The sequence below is a fragment of the Stenella coeruleoalba genome (genome assembly GCF_951394435.1).
Source record: "Stenella coeruleoalba genome assembly, chromosome: 11".
In the NCBI taxonomy this organism is placed as follows: domain Eukaryota; kingdom Metazoa; phylum Chordata; class Mammalia; order Artiodactyla; family Delphinidae; genus Stenella; species Stenella coeruleoalba.
The window spans coordinates 18,536,064-18,558,625 of record NC_137157.1 but is presented as its reverse complement, the minus strand read 5'-3'; the positions used below and the strand labels follow the sequence as shown (position 1 = coordinate 18,558,625).

General features: G+C 41.5%; 1 protein-coding gene across 5 annotated transcripts in view; it reads right to left on the bottom strand.

The window, feature by feature from the left end:
* LOC307194945 (uncharacterized protein C12orf42) overlaps nucleotides 1-22,562 on the bottom strand; it is a 307,116-nt gene that overhangs the window by 178,149 nt on the left and 106,405 nt on the right. For 3 of the 5 annotated variants that reach the window (XR_013830674.1, XM_079938426.1, XM_079938428.1), the window contains one exon: nucleotides 3,892-3,960. The gene's annotated coding sequence lies outside the window, so the exon portion shown is untranslated. Of the gene's footprint in view, nucleotides 1-3,887; nucleotides 3,961-15,160; nucleotides 15,195-22,562 lie in introns of those variants that run through there. The other 2 variants (XM_079938429.1, XM_079938427.1) reach the window with 2 other exon arrangements.

Below are 22,562 nucleotides of genomic sequence, written 5' to 3'. Positions count from 1 at the left end.
CTGTTAATGTATATTTCATGAATTGATTTTTTTGATGTTAAACTGTTTTTGCATCTCTAGAATAAACGCTACTTGGTTATGATTTATTTTATTGTCTACACTGCTGAATTTCAGTTTGCTCATAGTTAATTTAATATTTTTCATAAATGAGGTTGATCCATAGTCTGTCCCATTTTATTTTCAAAGCTTTACTAACTTCAAACAATGACTGAGGTGACGTCTCCTCTTTCTCTATATAAGGATTATCTGACATTTAGAGTTTTAATAAAGCTCAGTTACAGTACCCTCTGGGCATGCTTTCTTTGAGGGAATGAAAACTTCTGAATATTGATTTAACAGTGTTTTCAACTTGTTCACGTAAGTCATTTATAGCATTGATTCTTGATCTTCTCAGTCTCCAATGCATTTGTAGGTACATTTCCCTGTTCATTCATAAAAATGAAAATGAAAACTGTTTCTCCTTTTTTTCCCCTTTATCAGTCTTGCTAGGCTTGTCTATTTTATTCACTCCTTCCAATAACAAAGCTTTTAGCTTTGTTGATTTTCTCTAATTGTATTTTTGTTTTCTATTTTGGTGATTTCTTGTTCTACTTTAATTCCTTCTTTTCGCTTCCTTTGAATTTTTTTTTAATAATATGCCCTTAATTTGAATGCCTAGTTCTTTAATTTTCGACTTTTATTTTTCTCTAATATGAGATTTAGGCATAAATCCACCTCCAGGAACCACATTAAGTGCATCCCACATTTATTCTTATTATTATTATATCGTTTAATTCTGAAAACGTTTTCCTTTTCAACATTATTTCTTCTTTGACCCATTAGTCATGTTGAAGCAATGTTTTGGCAGCCATACTCTGGGTAGTATTTTTACTATTGATTTCTGTGGCAGACATTGTTGGTCAACTATCCCAATATCCATTCTATTTTCATTCTTTGTAACAGAACCCTGAGTTTGAGGTCACAATGTGCTCAGTTAATGGACGTTTCCCAGCCTCTCCTGCAGCTAGATCTGACCATGAGCCTAAGTTCTGATCAATGAGCTGTTAACTACTAAGCATATCACACTTAACGTTCTCTGAACACAACTACTGACGATCAACCACTACCAAACATCTATTCCCAAAATCCCCACCACCTGCACCACCTTCCACCCCAGGTTTTTGGGCCAAAAACCCAAAGGTCCTTCTTGATTACACTTTTCTCCATACCCCACATCCAATCCATTACAGTGTCTTATCAGCTCCATTTCCAACTGCTATGAACCTAGTCCTAGCCACCATCTTCCCTCACTGGAATATTCTAATAACTTCCTCCTGGGACTCGAGGTCTCTTATTTCCCAAAAACTTCATCCTGCATAAGCAGCCAGTGAAACTCTTAAAGCGTAAATCAGATCGTTGCATCCCCTGCCGTAAAATAAACTGTCATGTGGCTTCTGCCTTGCAACCCGAACAGAAGACAAACTCCTTTCACTGGCCACAAGTCATCACACGAGGCCCTGTGTGACCTGGCCCCTGCTCACTGCTCCAACCGCTTCAAGCTCCACTCTCATTCTGTCGGCTCTTAGATGTGCTAAGCGCAGCCCACCTCAGGATGCTCTTTCTGCTCGGAGCAGGGGCACTTCCTGCCAGCCAGAACTTTACCTGGGTGCCTCCCCGGCCACCTCACATCACCCTCAACCTATTACCCCAATTTACCCACTTGACAGCACTGCAGTTTTCATTACCGGCAATTACTTTCTTTATTTTGCTCATTTACCATTATTTATGTTCCTCACTATATGATAGGCTCCTAGAAGGCAAAGATTTTTTTCTTTACGGTTGCTTTTAGAACAGCTCACTGACCACCACTGGTGTCAGCAAATACAATATATCATGTATAATATTGGAACACACACACCATATAGTTATTTGAGGTATTATATATGGTAGTATATTATATATGATGTCTAACGTGTTATATAAAATACGTTCTATACAATATACAATGTACCATGCATAATATACAATGTATAATATATACTATGTAATAAAGTATACAGTAGTCAATCTACTATAAACGATGACAACTAATAGGAAAGTCTTTTTTTTTTTTTTTTTTTTTTTTGTTTGGCGGTACGCGGGCCTCTCACTGTCGTGGCCTCTCCCGTCGCAGAGCACAAGCTCTGGATGCGCAGGCCCAGCGGCTATGGCTCACTGGCCCAGCCACTCTGCGCTATGTGGGATCTTCCCAGACCGGGGCACGAACCCATGTCCCCTGCATCGGCAGGCGGACTCTCAACCACTGCGTCACCAGGGAAGCTCAGGAAAGTCTTTTAAAGACATACATCTTAAAATTTTTTAGTCCCACTTCTATAATTCCTCCAAAGTCACACAAACACACAGAGAAAGAGAAAGAAAAGGAGCAGAAAGGGGGAAACAAGAAAAGGGAAGGGATAAAACAATTTGAAAGAGGATCCAGCTGATGCCAAGCCCCTGAGTTCACAGAGGACTGCACTTGCTTCCCGGTCCACACCTTGAGGAAAGGAGGGGCAGGTGGTACCCAGGTGGCACCTGTCTGAGCCTGAGAGGCACTGTATGGCTGTGGCATAAGCTAATTAGCAACATACGGTTCTCACTGTCACCTGCTTCACTCTTTGCCAAGTGAGTGGACCTGTGGTCCCCTCTCATGAAGCCTTGACCTCTCAGGGCCTGTGTATGAATGGTGGAGTGGTAGCAATAAGGGTACTTCACTGGAGTCCATTTTCTCCACAACAAAGTCCATGCTGGGAGTCATGGAATCCGTTAATTGTGAGGATTCTTAAGAAATCAATTACTCCAAGTCCAAATGGAAAAATAACTAATGAAACAGCATCTTGTAGATGCCTTATTTAGCTATATTTCTGGGTTTTAGCGCTATAGAAAACCAGGTCACATTTTTCAACCAGGTCATGTTTTGCATCTTCCCACAGTTGGCCTTTTTCTTTCATCTTAACGTGTGATTTTCTACATCTCTTGATTTCTAATCTTGAATTCTATTTCCAGTCACCATATGATTCTTTTCAGCAAGCAGTAACTTGGAGCAATTTTGCCCACAAGTTCTGGAAAGTAGAGACTATGGAAGATAACACTAGAATCGCCCCCTCCCCATGGGCTTGGGACTTTCTGATTTCATCAGTGTCACTGAGCTCTCTGGTCCTCTCTAAAGGACATTGCCATTCTCTTCATGTAAATAGGAAGGAAATGAAGGCAATTAGAGCCCTTAGGATGTAAATTTCGGTGTTGGCCCGAAAGGTTCTTTTTTTCCCAATCCTGCTTTTGTAAACAAGCTCTGGTGGGACTAAACCTGGAAAGCTACCACAGCTCCATGACAACTGGACAGGCCAGCCATGGCGACCATCTCCATGTGCACATCACAGCCGTTTACAGACATGCATATGCACACTGCAGGATAAACATTCACTTCTGCTCTCCCCAAGAGCGGATCATTAGCAACCAGTGAGTACAAGGTGGGCTGGGGAAGAATTCTACTAACACGTCAGCCTTTTTCTTGATGAATTCAGTTGTTTCTTCTTATTGATTATGCTAAGATGAAATCATTGCCCTCTTTCCTGTATGCTGTACCACATATAAGCACTGCCTTTCTATACTTCCTCATCAGATTAGTGATACAGTTTTTTCTCAGTGTACATATCTGTGTGTAAAGGAGAAAGGGGTAGAATGATTCTCAAACAGGGATCCAAAGTTCTATGGGAAATGTCTTTTAGCATTCTCCTTATTTTGAAATCTAAAAAACAAATCTTTCACCAGTTATACATTTTTAAATGAAGGAACAAATCTTATGTATCAAGCAACTGAACCCCAAATGATGACACAATGGACACAGCCCTGCACAAGAGCACTCCACTTACTCACGTTTGCATGAGATATCCTTCTCTCCCACAGGGTTGCGCTTCTCACAATGGAAATACAGCAGAAGGATTTCTGAAAGATTTGAAACAAGGCATTTAGAATCACTCCAATAATTCTCACAAAGATATATTTCCATTCCTGAGTTGATCTGGGGGCAGATCAGAAGCTATTCTTTTTTTATGGAATATTACTCAGCCATGAAAAAGAATGAAATTCTGCCATCTGCAGCAATGTGGATACACCTAGAGAATATTATGCTTAGTGAAATAAGTCAGACAGAGAAAGACAAATACTATACATTACTTATATGTAGAGTCTAAAAAATAATACAAATGAAAGTATATGTAAAACAGAAACAGACCCATAGATATAGAAAACTAGTGGTTACCGACCGAGAGAGGGAGGGGAGAGGGGCAAATTAGGGGTATAGGATTAAGGGATACAAACTATTATGTATGAAATAGATAAGCAACAGGGATATAGCACAGGGAATTACAGCCATTATCTTGTAATAACTTTCAGTGGAGTATATCTGTAAAGATATTGAATCCTTATGCTGTATACCTGAAATTAATAGTGTAAATCAATTATTCTTCAATAAAACAAATTCAAACAATGGCTGTTCAGTCACTGAGTGCCTGATATTGTTCATTATGCTGTCCAGGGTTCTAGGGGAACAATGGTGAGGCCAGACAGATACAATTCCTACCATCAAGAGTCCAGAGGAAGACTTGGGTAGTAACTGCAGAATTATACAAATAAATGTCAATTTTCAACTGTGACAAATGTTATGAATGAGAGAGATAAAGAATTTTAAGAACACTGTGATGTATTAGGATGAAATGGAATTAAACATTTACACCCTCTGCCATGTGGCTTTGAAGTACCTCCCACTTGAGTAAAGGAAATATGCTTCCTTGTCCCACTGATGCTGAGCCAGTCCCCATGACTTGCTTTGGCCAATGACATGTTCACAAGCTTGACATGAGCAGAGGTTTTAAATGTACACGCAGGGTTTGGCTTGGCCTCTTGCATTTCTGTTTTAGTAAGAAAAACAAACAAAAAATATTGCTCCAGGCAGCTACTGGTGGAGACAGCTATAGGAGGAGACAAATGTAATAGATTCAAACCTAACCCACAGCCTCAAGCCAATCCCAGCTGAGGCTAGCAGAGCCTTAGCCAACTCACAGATCTGCAAACATGAATAAAAACTGGATGCCGCTGATGAAAAGCTACTGATTTTGGAATTGTTATGCAAAATTATCACAGCAGAAACCTGACTGAAACAAATATACAGTAGATACAGTAGGTTCATTCGGGGAGGTCAGGAAAGGCACCCTTGAGGATATGACAATGGTAGGGAGCCTTGGAATTTTACTTAAAATACCAAACCTTAAAAAGACCGTATCAGGATTTATTTTCATATTTCTACTTTTTTTTTTTTTTTTTTTTGCGGTACGCGGGCCTCTCACCGTTGTGGCCTCTCCTGTTGCGGAGCACAGGCTCCAGACGTGCAGGCTCAGCAGCCATGGCTCATGGGCCAAGCTGCTCTGCGGCATGTGGGATCTTCCCGGACCGGGGCACGAACCCGTGTTCCCTGCATCGGCAGGCGGACTCTCAACCACTGCGCCACCAGGGAAGCCCCATATTTCTACTTTTCAATTTGATGCTTTTTGTTTGTTTGGTTAGTCACAGTCCTCAAGGTCCTTGACTTTTTGTTGGTCAACATTTGCTAATACAGTGCCTCAGCCTTTTACTGGCCTAGATAGCCTGGTGTCAAGAAGGAGGGACCCCAAGAGAGCTATGACCAGGTCATAAGCATATATTTACATACTGAAGAAACCAATGGTGAGTCCACCACTTCCTCTCCTCAAGGTGATTAGAGTCCAAAGCAGGAGATAGTCAACAGAGAATCACACAAATAAAGGCAAATTTGCAATGATACTAAATGTTATAAAGGAGAGATACATGGGATCCAGGCATCTGGGGGGCCAAGGAGTGTGGATTACAGAGACTTGGACAAAACTGGAAGAAGAGACAATGGCATCTCTGAGATCCAAGTACCAAGACTGAAGGAATATGACAAGAGAAGTAGAAGGATGTTCCAGGTGGAAGAAGAAAGGTAAAATGACAGGAGGGAACCACTGGGGGGAGGGGCCTAAAAAGCTTTCATAGCACTGAAATTGAGTGGTACTGTAAACATACCACACTGGCAAGTACAGCTGCGCACATGTGAGCCACACATTTCCCGTGAGGTCAGGAAATGTGTCTTTTACACAATAAAGGAAGAATCTAATTTTACAAAGTAAAGGAAGAATCAGGGATTGGAGCTATCTGATCCCTGACATCAACTTTGTACCGGGGTACGAGGTAAGCCTCCAATCAGTGTGTTTAAAGAATACGGGTGGATTCTCCCATGATCCTAAAAGGAGTCACAGAGTATAAGAACTGAAAAGGATCCTAAATCACTAACATTCTCACTGAACAGATGAGGAAAACGCTCAAGACCGCGCAAACATGCAGTGACAAGCCAGCGATCACATTTCCCAGTCTGGACTCCCAGGTCCACTCCATAATCCTATATTCAGGTATGAGCCCACGTGGTCTTCCAAGTCCAACTCTCAGGTTTGATTGAGAAAGCAACCCCATGTCTTCAGGGAGGAAAAGGAATCTCATTCACAAAGCAAGAATCATCAGATGGAGAGTCAGGCCCAGTTCCGTCACATGCATCTCAGTCCTCCCCCACATTGTTTCACACATCTGCTTTTGTTCTGCGTAGGTAACCCTTGCCCAGGGTGGTCAGCACCAAGCACTGAATGCTCTCCCAAACCACACTGCTCTGACGTGTTTCTCAAATCAGTGGAGATTTCTCAGCACCACTGCTCAGAGCTCTGCAGGTTGTAGATGGAACAACCGAGTGCTATCATTCACAGAGTGTACAATGCAAACAATGCCCCCTGAGGTTGTTCAGTGCACCACCTGAACATAGGTACACAGCGGTCCTGAGATGTCTGCTCTCCAAACAATAAGCCATCACGATAGCCAACAGTCTGAGGAAATCTTGTGCATTCTGTTTCATTCTAATAGTAGACTCTTTCCAAAGGGTAAAGGCAGCTGCAAGAAGAAAGAAGAATCAGGGATGGGGTTATCTGATACCTTAGAAAAGCTCCATCTTGAACTTTTAAGCAAGCCTAGAATGCAGGTAGAACTTTTTGGTAAACAAAAAAGCTATTGTAATCAACAAGCAAAAAAAAAAAAAAAAAGGCTTGAAAGAATAAAGTAACTGGGATATTCATTGCCAGTCATTAACCTGATTTTCTAATGAATATGGCATTAGGCATTCATTAACAATCATTTGTGTTTATGTTGAAGAGTGGATGTATAATGAAGGTTGGTAAATGAAAGCAAAATTAAACCAGGGAATTTTGGACACTTATAAAGCAACTAACTATAAAGCAGTAATTACACATTGAAAGCTAAATCAAGTGCATTTAGAAAGCCACAAGAGTCGCCACATAAACCAGAGGTGCTTTGCTCTAAAATAATAGAAGAACCTCTCTTTCTTTCAAAATGAAAGAGAAAGGCAAAAGTATGGTGTAAATGATAAATAAGGCCCAGGTCTAATGAAAAGAAATACGGTTCCAGCCCATATGTTAGAGAAGAGGCAAGTTACTGAAAAAATAGGACAGCTTAGCTAATTAAAAAAAGAAAGAATGAAAAAAAAAACCCTTTTGTAACCACAATGGTGTGAAAACAGGTGGCCTGTGGCAGAGAGTTCAAGTTTTTGTTCTGTCTGTGCACGTGGGCATGCACACACATGCACAGGCACACAGACTCTACATTCTTGAACTACCTATTAGATGTGTGAAGCGTAAAAACTGAATCCTCAATCAGGTCCTTGGCCAGCCCCTGCATCTCAGTATGTAGTTACCAGGTCTCTGTCACTCGCAATTCTGTAACTTGAGTTTCCAAAACAGTGCTTGACTATAGCTTTTTTATTCGAGTTAGCACATGGCATGAATGGTCAGCCATTAAATGCATTTAGGGGCTACTTTTAAAAAGGAGGAGAGAAGGGAAAATAAAGGTGATCCCCAGGGAAAAACCATCCTGGAACAGGTTAGAGAGCAGAAAGGAGACACAAAATTCCATGTGGTCCCAGCATTCATAAACAGAAACTTTGCTCCAAAAATACATTCACAATTCAAAACAAGAGTTGCATATTATCAGAATTTTCGATCCTACAATAGTCATACAAGAAATATTACAGAGGTGCTGGTTGGGTGTACTTATTTATTTTTTTGCTTTCCTCGGGTTGTAATAGGATGGTTGTACTGGAGTCTTCAGATGCACCCGAAGGTCTGAGCAGGGGACAAAGTTTTCCTAACAGGGGTGTTGAGCATCCTCCTCAAAAAGAGCTGAAGGGCCTCCCTGGTGGCGCAGTGGTTGAGAGGCCGCCTGCCAATGCAGGGGACACGGGTTCGTGCCCCGGTCCAGGAAGATCCCGCATGCTGCGGAGCAGCTGGGCCCGTGAGCCATGGCTGCTGCATCTGCGCGTCCGGAGCCTGTGCTCCGCAACCGGAGAGGCCACAGCAGTGAGAGGCCTGCGTACCGCAAAAAAAAAAAAAAAAGCTGAAGATTCATGAGCCCTCCCCATCTGACAAATACTTTGCAAATAGGGGTTATAGGCGCTTGAGGGTTGGTAACCAAAAGAACGGTTCCCAGGGGGATCCTTAACGGGCAGATGGCTTTGTGGAAACATTTGCAATGTGCTTGGGTATCCACTATGGTAAAAACAAATACTTGTTTTGCCTCCGGATTGGAACAGAAAATGGAAACCAGGAGATAGCTTCTGAAATCCTTACATAGGTCATTTAACTGCTACCAAATTTTAAAAAAAATGTGTCTGACATGACAGGGTGTGTGCATTTCTTTCAAGACATGTGGCCTCACTTTAAAAAGATAAACATTTTATTTTCAGGCAGAGGATCAAGACATTAAACTGAAAAACTCATTTCTCACTTGTTTACAACCATTTGAAACATTTAGACCATCTACCTAGTTCTAACCTAATATGGAGTGTTTCATTTGAGATTTTCTTGGTCAGAAAATTACTTCCTGATTTTGACCAAGACTTCATCAATATTTCTTTCTCTTTGCAACAGTCCCAATACCATTTCCTAAGTCTTCATAAAGAAATATATCAGGAGATTCAGGGAATACACTATTCTTAAGGCACCTACTACTAATCCAGTGCTTCGTACATTTTATAGTGCATTCGAATCACCTAAGAAACTAGTTAAAATGCAGATCCTGATTCAGAAGGTCCATAGTGGGCCTGAGATTCTGCTTTTACATCAATATAACAAGCTCCCAGGCAACACTGATTTCCATACAGCAAGGTAGTTATGTAGTGATCATTGTAGCAGGTAGCTGGTTTTAAAAGGTTGTAAGATCAGGACTAGAGGTAACTGAAGCCTTGGAAATAGATCAGTTCTTCTCCAAGAAGAAACCTGGAAAGTGTGATGGACCAGAAATTAAGCGCTAAAAGAATGAATACCCATTACAAATGAAAGACACAAGTTAAGTGGTTTAGTCACCACTCCTCCTTAATACACAGCTCCCAGCTGCCATAGCTTTTTGGTCCACTTCTCCAGTTGTTGACTTCCAGACAATTCAGTTTACCAAATAATTATTGATATGCCATGCGCTATGTGAGGTACTGAGGATGTAAAAATAAATGAGTCGTAATCTCCATGGTGCTCCCCCAACAGGGTTACCACACGGCAGGATAAGAGCTATGGTAAAAGGATGCATAGGGTACCGGGGGAGCTCCTGACCCAGAGCTAAAGAGAAGAATGTTTAAACAAGTTAAAAGTTATCAGGAAACACTTCTTGGAAGAGATGTCAGCTGAGCTGAATACTGAAGCAGGAGCAAAAAATTATCTACCTGAAGAAGAGGAAGTAAGAATGTCCTTAGCAGAGGATCAGCATGGAAAAATGTCTACACCAGGAGAGCATTCTGACCCCAAATAAAATAGCAGGTGTGTCCCTACAATAACTCCCTGAATATGAAACTGAGCAGAACCTTATGGGGCCCTCCTGGATACAAAAGCCTTTCTGTGTCCCCCCGTTTCTCGTCTGTAGGAAAAAGATTTCAGCTTCCTAGACCTTCCCTGAGTTCCAAAGGGCAGATTCAAAAAGTTACTAATTAGAGGAGTGAGGGAATGCATAAACAAAGAAAAGCCGTCAAGAAACAGTAGTGCAGCCGAGGGGCAGGGTCCTGGTTCCTCCTCAAGGGATTTACATAACAATCCGATACACATCTCTGAGCCCTCTACAGGAACTAAGGCCCCCACCCAGGTGGAGGATGGGAACTAACACGTGAAACTCAGACTGGGTGGAACCAGAAGGCTGAGGATTGAGATCCCTGGAACACCACCCTGTTACCTCCCCACCAAGCAATCAGAGGAAGGTCATATATCCTGCAGACCTCCCCACAGATTTTGCCCATAAAAACTTCCCTGAAAACCATCGGAGAGTTCAGGTCTTTTGAGCGTGAGCTACCCCATTCTTGCTTGGCCCTGCAATAAACCTTTCTCCACTGCAAAATCTTGACCTTTGGGTTTGTTGGGCCTCACTGTGTGTCAGGCACACAAACTTGGGTTCGACAACAATTGCTCCACCAAAGGACTACAGAGAGGTGAGACTATTTTTATCTTGATTTTGTAGATGAGAAATCTGAAGCCCAGGGAATTTAGTGACAGCTCAAGGCAAAATCACTAAGGAAGCGGTGGAGCTGAGATTCCAACATGAACCTACCTAGTAGCCAAGCCTGTGTTAGTTCACTGTGTTCTGGGGTCTCTCGTATGAGTGTTTCAGTGGGACTGGGCTGTGGGGTATGAGGCAGCCAGTGATCTGGTGAGAGGTTGACATTACATTTTCCATAAGGATTCCAGCCTTGAATTTTCCTTCCCTCAATTAGCATTTTGCTCAATAAACAGAAAACATAATTCATCCCAATCGCATGGTAGTTTAAGATTTTAACTGCCTTGGGCTGACACTGGTTGGTAAAGAACTGCGGACCCTTAAAAAAATGAATGATTTCCCTCCTGACCACATGTTAATTTATTATCTTTTAAAAGGTCTAGATTTTGAAGAATAAGATCAGGCAGCAAAGGCTGAGACTGGACCAAGGAAACTGTTGACAAAGCCACAGCTAGCCCTATGGAGCCTTCCGGCAAAGTACAAAACAAAACAAAACAAAACCGCCCCCCTCTGGACAGACACAGCCCCAAGACAGTACTTGGTTTCACCAGCAAATGGGCCTGAATTTCAGCCTCCACTTATCCCCTTGGCCGGGAGCCCTTGTGTCGGGTACACCCTTCTAGCCCTTATATGGTGGCCCTGATGTGGGCGCCTTCAGCTGGGATACACAGTCTGTGGCCCAGGGCTGAACGTAAAAACTAAATTCCAGAAAGATAGTGAAGCAGACGCAAGAGCCGTAAGTGCAGTACACGCTACTCTTAGGAGTTTAACCGTGAATAGAAAACAAGAGATGAGACAGAAACCAGACAGGGTAACAGGGTCAAGTGTTGACTTTCCCCCCTAAATAATTAGAGAGACCTGGGAAAGCTTAGAAATAGAGGAAGGGGTGTGGAGGTGAGGAAGCAGGCTTAACGCACAATAGTCAACTTTAAATTCAAAAGCATCAATTCCTTATTCTAATCCTCTCTTCAAGGAAAAAAAAATCATCTCAGGATTAAAAGATTCTTTGAATGTAAGAAGATGTAAACCTAATTCCTCCTAAAATAAACACTAAGACTCAAACTTGAATAAAATAACCTATTCTTTCCATATGTCATAATTATAAAATTGATTCCTCCTTTTCTAATGGTTAGCTGATTTCAAGAATAACAATGGGAAAATGGATTTCTAACCCACATATATATGTAATTATTGATTTTTATTAAAGTATAACTTACAGACAAGCTTCTTATTCAACAATTAATATGCATAATAATAAACTGCTCATAACCAAAAATTGTGTATTCTTCATCAACACCTGTTGTAACAGTTTCCTAACATATAGCACTAAAAATTCATCTGCTTCCAGTTCTCTTCCTCTGGTGACCGGAGAATCCAGGAGATGGACAACTTATACATTGTGTGGCCAAATATTAGTAGCCTCATTATAAATCTATGATCATAATCTTTATTTGAGTACAAATAAATATAGTAGACTCTTAAAAATATTAGCCTTAACAATAACTATCAGGAATAAGAAAAGTTAGGGTTTTAGTTAGTCATATGTTTCATCTTTTATTGTGGGTACCATTTCAGAAGGCTCATTGAATTTTTAGGAACCTGCCAGTCTAGTCAAAAGAAATCACAAATCCTTAACTAACATATGCTAACTTTTCTTTAAGGAACAAAAGAAGCATCTTTGTTTGTTCCTCACCAGCAAACACCAAGCCATCTAAAAGGAGTCCTTTCAGTGGCAATGTTAGCAGGGAAATTCAATTGTATTTAATTAAGTTCTTCCCCCCAAAACTGCACACAGAAGCACCAAAGAGGTTATCAGAGGTCAGATGCCTGTCATGACTTTCTGACCCTCCCAAAATGCAAAATAAAAGATAGTGGTATCCCTGCTGGTAAGATGGCCTTCCACATTTGTGTCTCTCCCTTTCTGCTTTAATTTAATAGCAATCAGCACAATATGTCTGCTTTTTTCTGAACAATAGGACAGGCAGAAGTTAGATTTACAGCGCTGAAGGGGAAGGTAGGAGACAAGAGAGGCTTACTATGGCTTTTAAGGTTCAATAAGAACATCACTTTGATACCCATAAAAAAAAAAGAAAACCTGAAAATCTACTTAACATGCATTGTTGTCAGAAGTGGACAGATGTGCACTGTTGAAATTTCGTATTGTAGAATTATCTTAAATTGTCAACTTTCTTATAGATCCTTTTTAAAAAGGATATTCAGATGAATAAGATTTCTTTCCTACCTAAAAAAAAATAGACACGATATCTGGTCATGCATCTAGGAGTGCCTTGACTTTGTAAAACATTAGGTTTATGTAGTGATTCTTATTCTCCAAATTTCGTAATTTCCACAAGTCTACTAATAACCTTATAATGAGCAAATGTACTGACATGGTTAGAAGCACTAAATGTGTTTTATGAAACCAGACAAAACTTAATTGACCGAAATGTCATTTAGGGTCTTGAATGTCTAATTACAAATGAGCCCCAGACATGGAACTTACTTCCTGAGACATGTGATGTTTAGGAAATTGCATTCTTGAGTGACATTGTAAGGAGAATCTCAGAATCAGGGGCCCAGAAGACATCTTAAAGACGATGTAATCCAACATCCCAGTTGATGTTTGCATGTCCTCATAACACCCTCACCCCACTGTCATACAGTCTGTAGTTGGATAATTCCATGAAGACTTCAAACTCACTGTTTCCTGCAGCCACCCGTTTCCAGGGAGACAACACTTTCATAAGCAAAAATCGAAAACCTAAACTAAAAGGAGCCTTAATTTTGAGGTCAAGAGCCCCAAATTTTAGCCCTGGTTCTGAAACCAATTTAAGATCTTGAGTAACATTTAATCTCTCTGTGCTAGTGTAAAAAGGAAGGTAAAAATATTTGTGTGATCATCTTTGAGTCAAGATCTTTGTGTTCAAATCTGTGTGCTGTAAATTTTCTTCCTGTAGGGCTGTTAGGTCAGGACAGAGAACTGGCTTCAACTTAAAGCTTCAACTTGGACACCAACTCAGATCCATTGGTAGTGGCTACCTGGACGTGACATTCAGGAGGACGCTGAAACCTTCCAGGTTTCATGGGAAAGAGCACGTGTCTCAGGGTGGATGGGGAACATGTGTCCATACTGACCACCATTGCTCTGAGTAGTGCCTAGGACAGAGCTAGAAGAAGGACACTTGGGACGGTAACTTTGTTCCAGCAAGAACAGCTGGGAGATTGGGGCAGGTGAGAACACAGGAGTTATTTCTGGAGTGATTCCAGTCTTGGGGATCAGAGAAACCTGACCTGTGTACTTTCAGATCAGCAAATCAGGTTAAAGGAGGAAGACTCTGTAAGTTTAGGTCCATTCACTCTCTTGAAAGTCAAGCAAGCACAAGGGTCAGGAGGAAGAAGCGTCAGCAGTTACTGAGCACATCACAACAGCTCTGGAGAGAGGTTGTATGGTCTCCATTCAGATTAGAAAACTGCCCGGAAGACTAAATGACAGTCCCAAGGACCTCAGCTACTAAACAAGGGGGACTTGAATTAAGATCTGTCCCCAGAATGCCTCCAAATATGGTCCAATAACTTTTACTATTCTTCTGATAGTAAAATAGTACTTTTTACTCCCTTCAGAACAGGAGTAAAGAAAAAAAGACTATGCTGCAGTGGTTTCCATCCTCTCCCATCCCTTCTAGCACCATGCACACCTGCAGATTCATTTGTCAGCTTTATCCATTGTATCAAGCTAACAGGCAACTATTTAATTTGCTCTATATATATCTAAAAAAAACCCATTAATCTTTTATTGTCATAACACCATTCTAATAGGGTTATATATTTAACCCTATTAACCTTTCTTAATATGCAGAAGTTTTCAAAGAAGTAATGATCAAGGAGGACTTCCTGTCAATTTTATGATGCAAAACTATAACAACCTACACTTTCCAGAACTCTCTATTTCCATTGGATATGGTATCATTGGGTATTATAAAATATAATTATTATCCAAAAGTAAAACCACTGAAAGAAAATTTGTAACATGGACAATTAGAGAGAGAGAGAGAGAGAGAGAGACTTAAAACTGATTACTTGAATTTCACACCTCATTACCACTCTAAATATGTCATAAGGAGCCCAGTACTGTTTCCCTGGTAACGGGCTGAGTGACGGATGCAGTGATCACTGGCAACTAACTCCAGTGCTCTGAGTTTGTAGACGTAATTAAGTAGACTCCACATACACACAGGTGCCACATCTGGACTGGTTACCAAGGCAACACAACACCATCTGATACCCTGGCATTAAGCATATGTTCTGGAACTCATCCTGCTAACTAACATTTTCACCGGGTCCAAAGTTTTAACCGTTGAATCAGCACAAGTGAAATGTCAGATTTTGGAATCAAAATGAGAATACGTTGAACAGTGGGTCCTTTCTTACTGAACAGCCTTTCAAATAAACACTAAGATTATTATACCTCCACTAAACAGCAATAACCAAACAGTATTATAATACAAACACGTTACGGTGTTCACTCCTTGAACGCTGGTCCACAAATCAGTTCATACAGCCTCTGCCACGTGATAAGCGTTTAGTACATGTCGCTCTTTGCTCTTTCATTTTTCAGACGGCTGCTGAATACTCTGCAAAATATCACGACAGTCTGTGACTCAGGCTTTACAGTAACATATGCTTTCGGAGTTTCATTTGGTTTTGAACAGAATTCCATGTGCTGAAAATCAGACTGCAAGATATTCATAATGAGGGACAGAACACAATAGTCACCTTACATGAAGAGCAATTATTTAACATGAATTCACGGATTGCTGGATGGTGTTTTCTTGTGGAGACAGGCACAGCTGCTACGCTGAGAAAGTGCCGAATTTTATTCATTTTTCCCTGTTTCCAAGAAGAGAAAACCCCTCTGCCTTCTTCTGCAAGTCTCTGCCTTCTGAGAGGGGTCCACATGATCTAGCAGTGATGACTGAGGCCCCTTTGCCTTTGTCTCAAAGTGTTTCTTAATGGCCTTTTTGCAACTCAGTGTGCGTGCACACATGTGGTGGGGTGTCATTTCAGTTGTTTGTCTTTATTATAATTAAAGTATATGTTATTCAACAGGGGTATGCACATTTATATAAAATAATACAGAAGTTGATATAGAAGAAAGGTAGAAAAAAAGAGTTTCGACTCCCGGAGCTTTTCAGTTGATCTGAAGGGCTGAAGCCCTCAGAATCTGACAGCATCCTCTGAACCAAAAGGTTTACTGCATTATAGAAGACAGGGAGGTGTTGGCGGCATGCAGCAATGGGCCCAGCTAAACATACTGGGGAAACAGGCACATTTTCTCGGGAGGCTGGAAACCCAGGGGTAGCCAGAGAATATTTCTGCAATGAAGTTTTAGGTTGGTTGTTTGCTTTCTAACAAGGCTCTGCAGGAATGATAAATTGGTAGGGAAAGACATTCTCTTGAAACTGAAGAAAGCATTACAGCAGCCCACTCCCAAAAAAGAAGGGCATGTATTCATATCTGTGCCCTGTTTACTACTGTATGCAGGCAGCTGAAACAGAGTTTGCTTCAGAGAGAGCAAAGATATTTTGGCCCTTAAGTAACAACTTTACAAACACTCTATCTACCCTGTAGGAAAGAATCTACTGTTCCCTACTTTGCATGATTCTGACTTTGTTTTCTTTGAAATTGGTGACCTTGAGAACTGAATTAGAATTCTTCACCTCTGTTTTAGCCTTCCATATCCCAAGCATTGGTTTCAAAGCAAGCTACATCACTAATGAGTCAAATATTTGTTTTCACAGTAGTTACACAAAAGATATCACAACCAGTATGTGTAGGACAAAGGGCTGGTTTCTAATGTTGATGTTATTTTACTAAGAGAAGGGGCCTCTCTTTCCCCCACTCTCAAGCTTGGACTTTGATAATTGTATCTTTCCCCTAAGCCTTCATATGTTACTACAACAAAAGCTACCTGAATGTTCCAGATCAAGAACAGCTCTTTTCAATGTACAAAACACCCTCCTGAACATTTAGGAGAAAGTCAACATTGAACATAAGCCAGAAAGAGTAAATTTGCCTCCTGTAGGCTTCTCTCTTGAATCCCTGAAATATGACCAGTACCTGAGTACTTATAATGGGAAAGTCCCCTAACTTAACCGTGGCACAGTCCATGTGCTGCAAGCGACCCAAATCAGAGTAAACCTAATTATCTTGAAGCACTAACCGGTCTCTCTGTCTCTTATCTCCCTCTTATCCCTCTCCTCCAATCCATCTCCCAAATTGACCTGGATTGATCTTCCTAAAGAATAGTTAACCTTCATGTTATTTTCCCTGCTCAGAAATCACCCAAGGTTCTCCACACTCCTTTGTTTGGTATTTAAGACCTTCTGCCCCTTTATCCAAACCGTCTTTCCAGCCACGGCCACCACTCGCCCCTGGACACACTCAGCTCCCCTTACACAAAGCTCAGGGTCCCACCATGCTTCACACTCTCCCAGCTGCATGGCAGCATCATACTCTGTCTTCCTCCTTGGTGCTCTCCTCTCCTTACCTGTATCTGGGTCTCAATTTTAATGCTCTAAGAGGGCATTAACATTGACGCACTTTGAGAAGAGAGACTGTCTTGCTTTTTTTGAATCTCCTCAGTAACTAAGAATGCCTTATCCTGGGTACATGGTTACACAAGTTTTACTGGGTAGATAAATGGATGGATGCAGAAACAGGCGGGAGAAGAAACGGTTGGATTGATGGGTGAATGGGAAGATGAGGAATGAATACATAAGTGGATAAATGGATGCATGATTCAACGGTTGGATGAACGAACTAATGGTGTATCTTATTACATGAGATTCAAGTAGAAAAACAGTAATAATACAGTGAGTTGACAGTAAAAAATTTCTGGAAAAGAACATCAATTGAACTCCGAATCTAGTCTAATCCAACTCTGTTCACAAAGCCATTTTTTAAAGATAACTTTGGGACTCTGCCCTACAGCCAAGAGCTCTTTAGAATAGCTGTTTATTTCTATAGCTATTATGGGAATTGTATTTAAATGAATCTCAACCCAGATCTATTTCTAAAGTACTACCTAATCAAATCCTCCTTTCACTGACTGGGAAAATATTTTGTTTTCTCAATACAATAATCTTCACCTCTGAAAAATTCAGGTTTCTGGATCCATCAACATCTAGACACAGGCCTCTGAGATATCAAAACAAGGACAGGAAAAGCCTGATACCAGCAGCCATGTGCTCCTCTTAGAAGTGTGCAGTCTTCATTTAAAGCCTACAGACTCTTATATAACACACAATGCTACCAAGATAACCCGATTTCCTACAAGCAGCAGATTGCAAGCAGCTACTTGGATACAGCAAGAAGGTCTAGCATAGACCAGTGTATTTACTGCAGTAAAAACTAACAATCTGTAGACAATTGCTAAGCAGAGTGCACGAAAATGGTTTTTAAGAGCTTTTTTTTTTTTTTTTGCAGTACGCGGGCCTCTCACTGTCGTGGCCTCTCCCGCTGCGGAGCACAGGCTCTGGACGCGCAGGCTCAGCGGCCATGGCTCACGGGCCCAGCCGCTCTGCGGCATGTGGGATCCTCCCAGACCGGGGCACGAACCCGTGTCCCCTGCATCGGCAGGCGGACCCCCAACCACTGCGCCACCAGGGAAGCCCTAAAAACTTATTTTTTATATGCAACAGTCCATTAAGTTTTTTGTTGTCTCTGTCACTGGGTGGGGAAGGGGGACTGTTTTTGGTAGCCAAATTGTACAGCTTCCTTATATTGTCTCTACTGGTGACACAATTCTGGCGTTCTTTCCACATGTGCTTCTGGTTCTCTGAGCCCATCAGTGAAACAGAGAATTAAACGGGTGAGTCCCAAACAGCCACACTAGAGGAGGGCCGTCCAAGCCAGTCCTGGGATATCAAGAAAGAGCCATCCAAACTCGGCCCTGAATGGAGGACGGGCAGGAAGGCCGCACACACAACAGAAAGATGACAGCACCTTCAGAGAACCACGAGCAGTTCAGAGCGACGGCAGCAGAGAGAAGAAAGGGGGTTTAGTGGCAGATAAAAGCTGGAGAAGCTGGGTTTAGATGGCAAAGGACCTCGCACATCTGTAAAGCCGTTTGGAATTTATCCTGGAGGCGATGGAGACGGAGGCGTTAGAATGTTTTAAGCCAAGGTGTGACTTTTTAAGCAAAGATACATTTTAGAAGGGTCACCTTGGTCCCAGGTTGGAGGTTGTGTAGGTTAAAATAGACCAGAGGCAGAGTGATGACAGGGGACCCCGCCATCGAAGACTGTAGGATCCCAGGAGAGTCCGAATGGCCCCTGCCCAGAATCCTCCAGGCTGGACTCCCAGATTCTCCAGTTCTGCTCAGTATACACGCCAGCCAGTCCTTTGGGCCTGTTTATGGCCATTCGTTTAACTGAACTTGGCTTCTCCAGCTTGGCCTTTACATTTTCAGAGAACCTGAGCTGGAAATCAGCCTTTGGTTCCTTCCGTTCCTGGACCCTTGGGAGACACCTTGCTGTGCTTCCTGGAACCCGAACCCACCATCTATTCCCTCCAGCGTGCCCTGCACAGAGGGTTCTCACCACAAAGCTGAACTTGTACACAGAGTTTTCTGCAACAAAAATTCCCATAATTATTATTAATTGTACCAAATTTTATATATATGTATATTTTATGTAATACTGCCTTTTTTTAATCCAAAGGAAATATTATATGTCACACACACACACATTTTGCAGGGTTGTTATCATCATAAACATAGAAGCACAGGGGGGAAAAATCCACTGAGACTACTAAAAAATGAGAAAAAGAGAGAAGGGAGGAAGAGAATGTAGAAGGGAAGTAAAGAGGCAATGAGAAGATGAAGACCAAATAAATGTAAACTCAAAACTACTTTAGAAAATAAAGTGTACTGATACCAACACAATCTATCGGACGGAAGTAGCAGAAAAACTAACTAACTAAAACTTGACGGAACTAATATTCCGGTACAGGAGCACTGTCTCAACACTGCTGCAGAACAACTGTTCCAATACATACCCCTGGCTCTAATTCCCTCTAGTAACCGACGGATGCAGGGCTGCCTGAAGTCTACACCAGTGTTTCCGCAAAAGGTACAAATTAATTGCTAAAACTGTCAGGGTGAGAGCCTTCCAGAGGAGTGACTAATCGCAAAACCCTTCAGTCCCATTCTCTGGCCCTACACACCTGGTCCATTCGCCTGCCGAAAAAGAAAATAAGATGGTCAGAAATGATGCCATGTGTATCTGAAACATTCGTTGGAGCCAGAGGGAGAAATTTATGTATAATGAAGTACTGCCCTTGTAGATTTGGTGTTGAATTATTAAATCATTTCTTAAATTAAAAAAGAAAAAAAGAGGTGTTGCTCTGAAGGGCAAGCATGGGATATGTGTGAGTGAAAGCTCTCTTTTTGAACAATCCCTTGTCCTATTCAAACCTCTTTAAATTGACTGAAATGAATTTGAGGCCTGTAGAGGTCATGACTCAAAAAAGAAAAACCCAAAATTGATTTAAAGGGGCTAATCAAGGAGGAGATTTGCAGTACTTTCAAGAAACAACCTTCTGAAAATGGTAGAGAATTGGCCAACAATTCCACTTTACTGAGCCACATGTTAATATAACAGCCAATTATTGTTCAACAGAAGCCATATCCCAATTCATTCTTGTTCATAAGGTAACAACTCTGGTCTGTGAGTTGAGAAAATAAAATGATGGACTAGACACACGCCACAGAGGAAAAGTGTGGGGCAGGATTTGGGGCTTTTTACTGGAGGCAGTACATTGCATTCGAGGTCCAGAGTCTCCCGCTGGGCTGTTATTTCTAAGGCTTTTGTGTGGAATTTTCCTTTTAAAATGATACCTCAATGCAAACGCCCACACTAGTGTAAGAAAGCACTTAGCACACGCCTAAGAAACCTGTAGAATGGTCATGGAAAGCACAGAAATTGTTTCAAGCAAAAATAAAGGGAATAAAATGGAATATTTTAGGCTGTGCTAGCAGGTGGGTGTTTGGGGGTTATAAAACGGGCTCCAAAACAAGTAGGACTGTAACTGTAGCAAGAGAAAAGACACTTGTGTTCCAATAATCCTGACAAAACTAAATTGCAGACCAGGGAACATTTAAAAAAAAAAATACCCTTCAAAAGAAAAATAAAACAATGCCCCAAAATAGGCCCTATTATGTGGGCCACTGCCTACTGTGTATTTCCCCTGTAGCATTTTATCATGGTTACTGTTGCCAGGGGACACTTGATGTTCTCATTATATATGTTTGTCTTTCACATCAGAGCCAGGCTTTTCCTTTGGATGCTCCCAGAACTGTAACAAAAATAAAAATAAGGAATGGACCCCATTATTACACAAATACCTACAGAGCAGAGGGAGTGACCCCCGTGGGTCACCGTGTTGTCCCTGGAAGCATTGATGCCCTTGCCCCGGGGGCCCCCAGCCTTTTGTTACAGGGTCAAAGCCAGGACCTCGGCTGAGTATCCTCTGTGAAGAATTAACAAGTGTGACAATTTGTGGGTCCTCCCCCCTCGGCCCCCAGTCCAGCCTGCCTGAACGCTGTAAATAGAGACATCTGGATAGAGCCCTTTCACTGCAGTAATTGAAAATGAACACGGATCAAGTTCTGGCCTGTTGTATTCATAAATCTTGAGGCTTAATTACATTAAAGGGAAATCTAGGGCCCAGCACTATGGAAACTGCAGATTCTATCAAGCGCTTGAATCATGAATCTTTAAGATAAGTGGGTTTTCTCTCCCCACCCCGCCCCCGACTCTTTAGCAGGGCTGAATGGGAAATTTCCAAATCAAACCCTCGAGTATTAATGCACCAGGAAACTTCTGGGAAGATTTCGGGCTCCACTATTTGTACATGTGCCTCCATTGCACACTCACTGGGTGACATGTGTGGCATTCCTCCCAGCAGATCACATCTTGAGGCTCACAATTAGGCACATTTCTACAAGTAGCAACGACGGGCTTGACAGATATTTAAACTATGCTCTTCCTCCAAGTGGAGCAGAAAGAGTGTGCATCTGGTTAAACTTTAATGAGTTTCAAAAACAGAATTAAGGCAAATGAAAATTCCGAACGAAGTCAAAGCTCTCAGTATCCCTTCTAAAGATAACAAGGTGAAAATTATATTCCCGGGTAATCCTACAAAGTATACATATATATAATTATATATGTATATATGAAATTTTTAATTTTCTTCATATAAAAATCCACTCAACTTTGTTAACTGAAGATGGATTTAAAAGGAAGTGCAAGGCACTGCTCGTTTGTTCAGTTTATGTTTTTGTGATAATTTTATGTATCGTATGACATTTGGGCCACTTTGGCAAATGCATGAATGGAAAGCATTGGCACTTAACTTACTAGAAACACATCTATACCAATCCCCATGCAGAAGTGAAGCCCTCTGAGGTCAGGCCCCCTGTAAACATGGCCTTTTCCAGTTTCTCCCACACCATGGGCACAAAATATATATGGTGGGGATGAGCTTATAAATGAATCCACAAACCAGATCTGTTTCTCTGAGGTCAGCAGTAATAATGTAATCTGTTACTAAGCCCCCTGTGTCTTCATTCCTTTGTTGTAACTATGCAGCATCAAATAAGAAAGAACATTGAGTATAAGAACATGTGAAGGATGGTGAGGAGACTGGAATAGTAGTTATCATTTATCTAGAACCTGATCCTTCAGACAGTGTGCTGAGGTCTTTATGTACAGCCTCTCAAATGCTCACAACAAGCCATCAGGTCACACATCATTATTTCCATCTTCTAGCTTGGGAAACTGTGGCTCAGAGGAACTAGGAATCCAAGACCACGCAGTGAGGAGTGATGGAGTTAAAAATTAAACAAA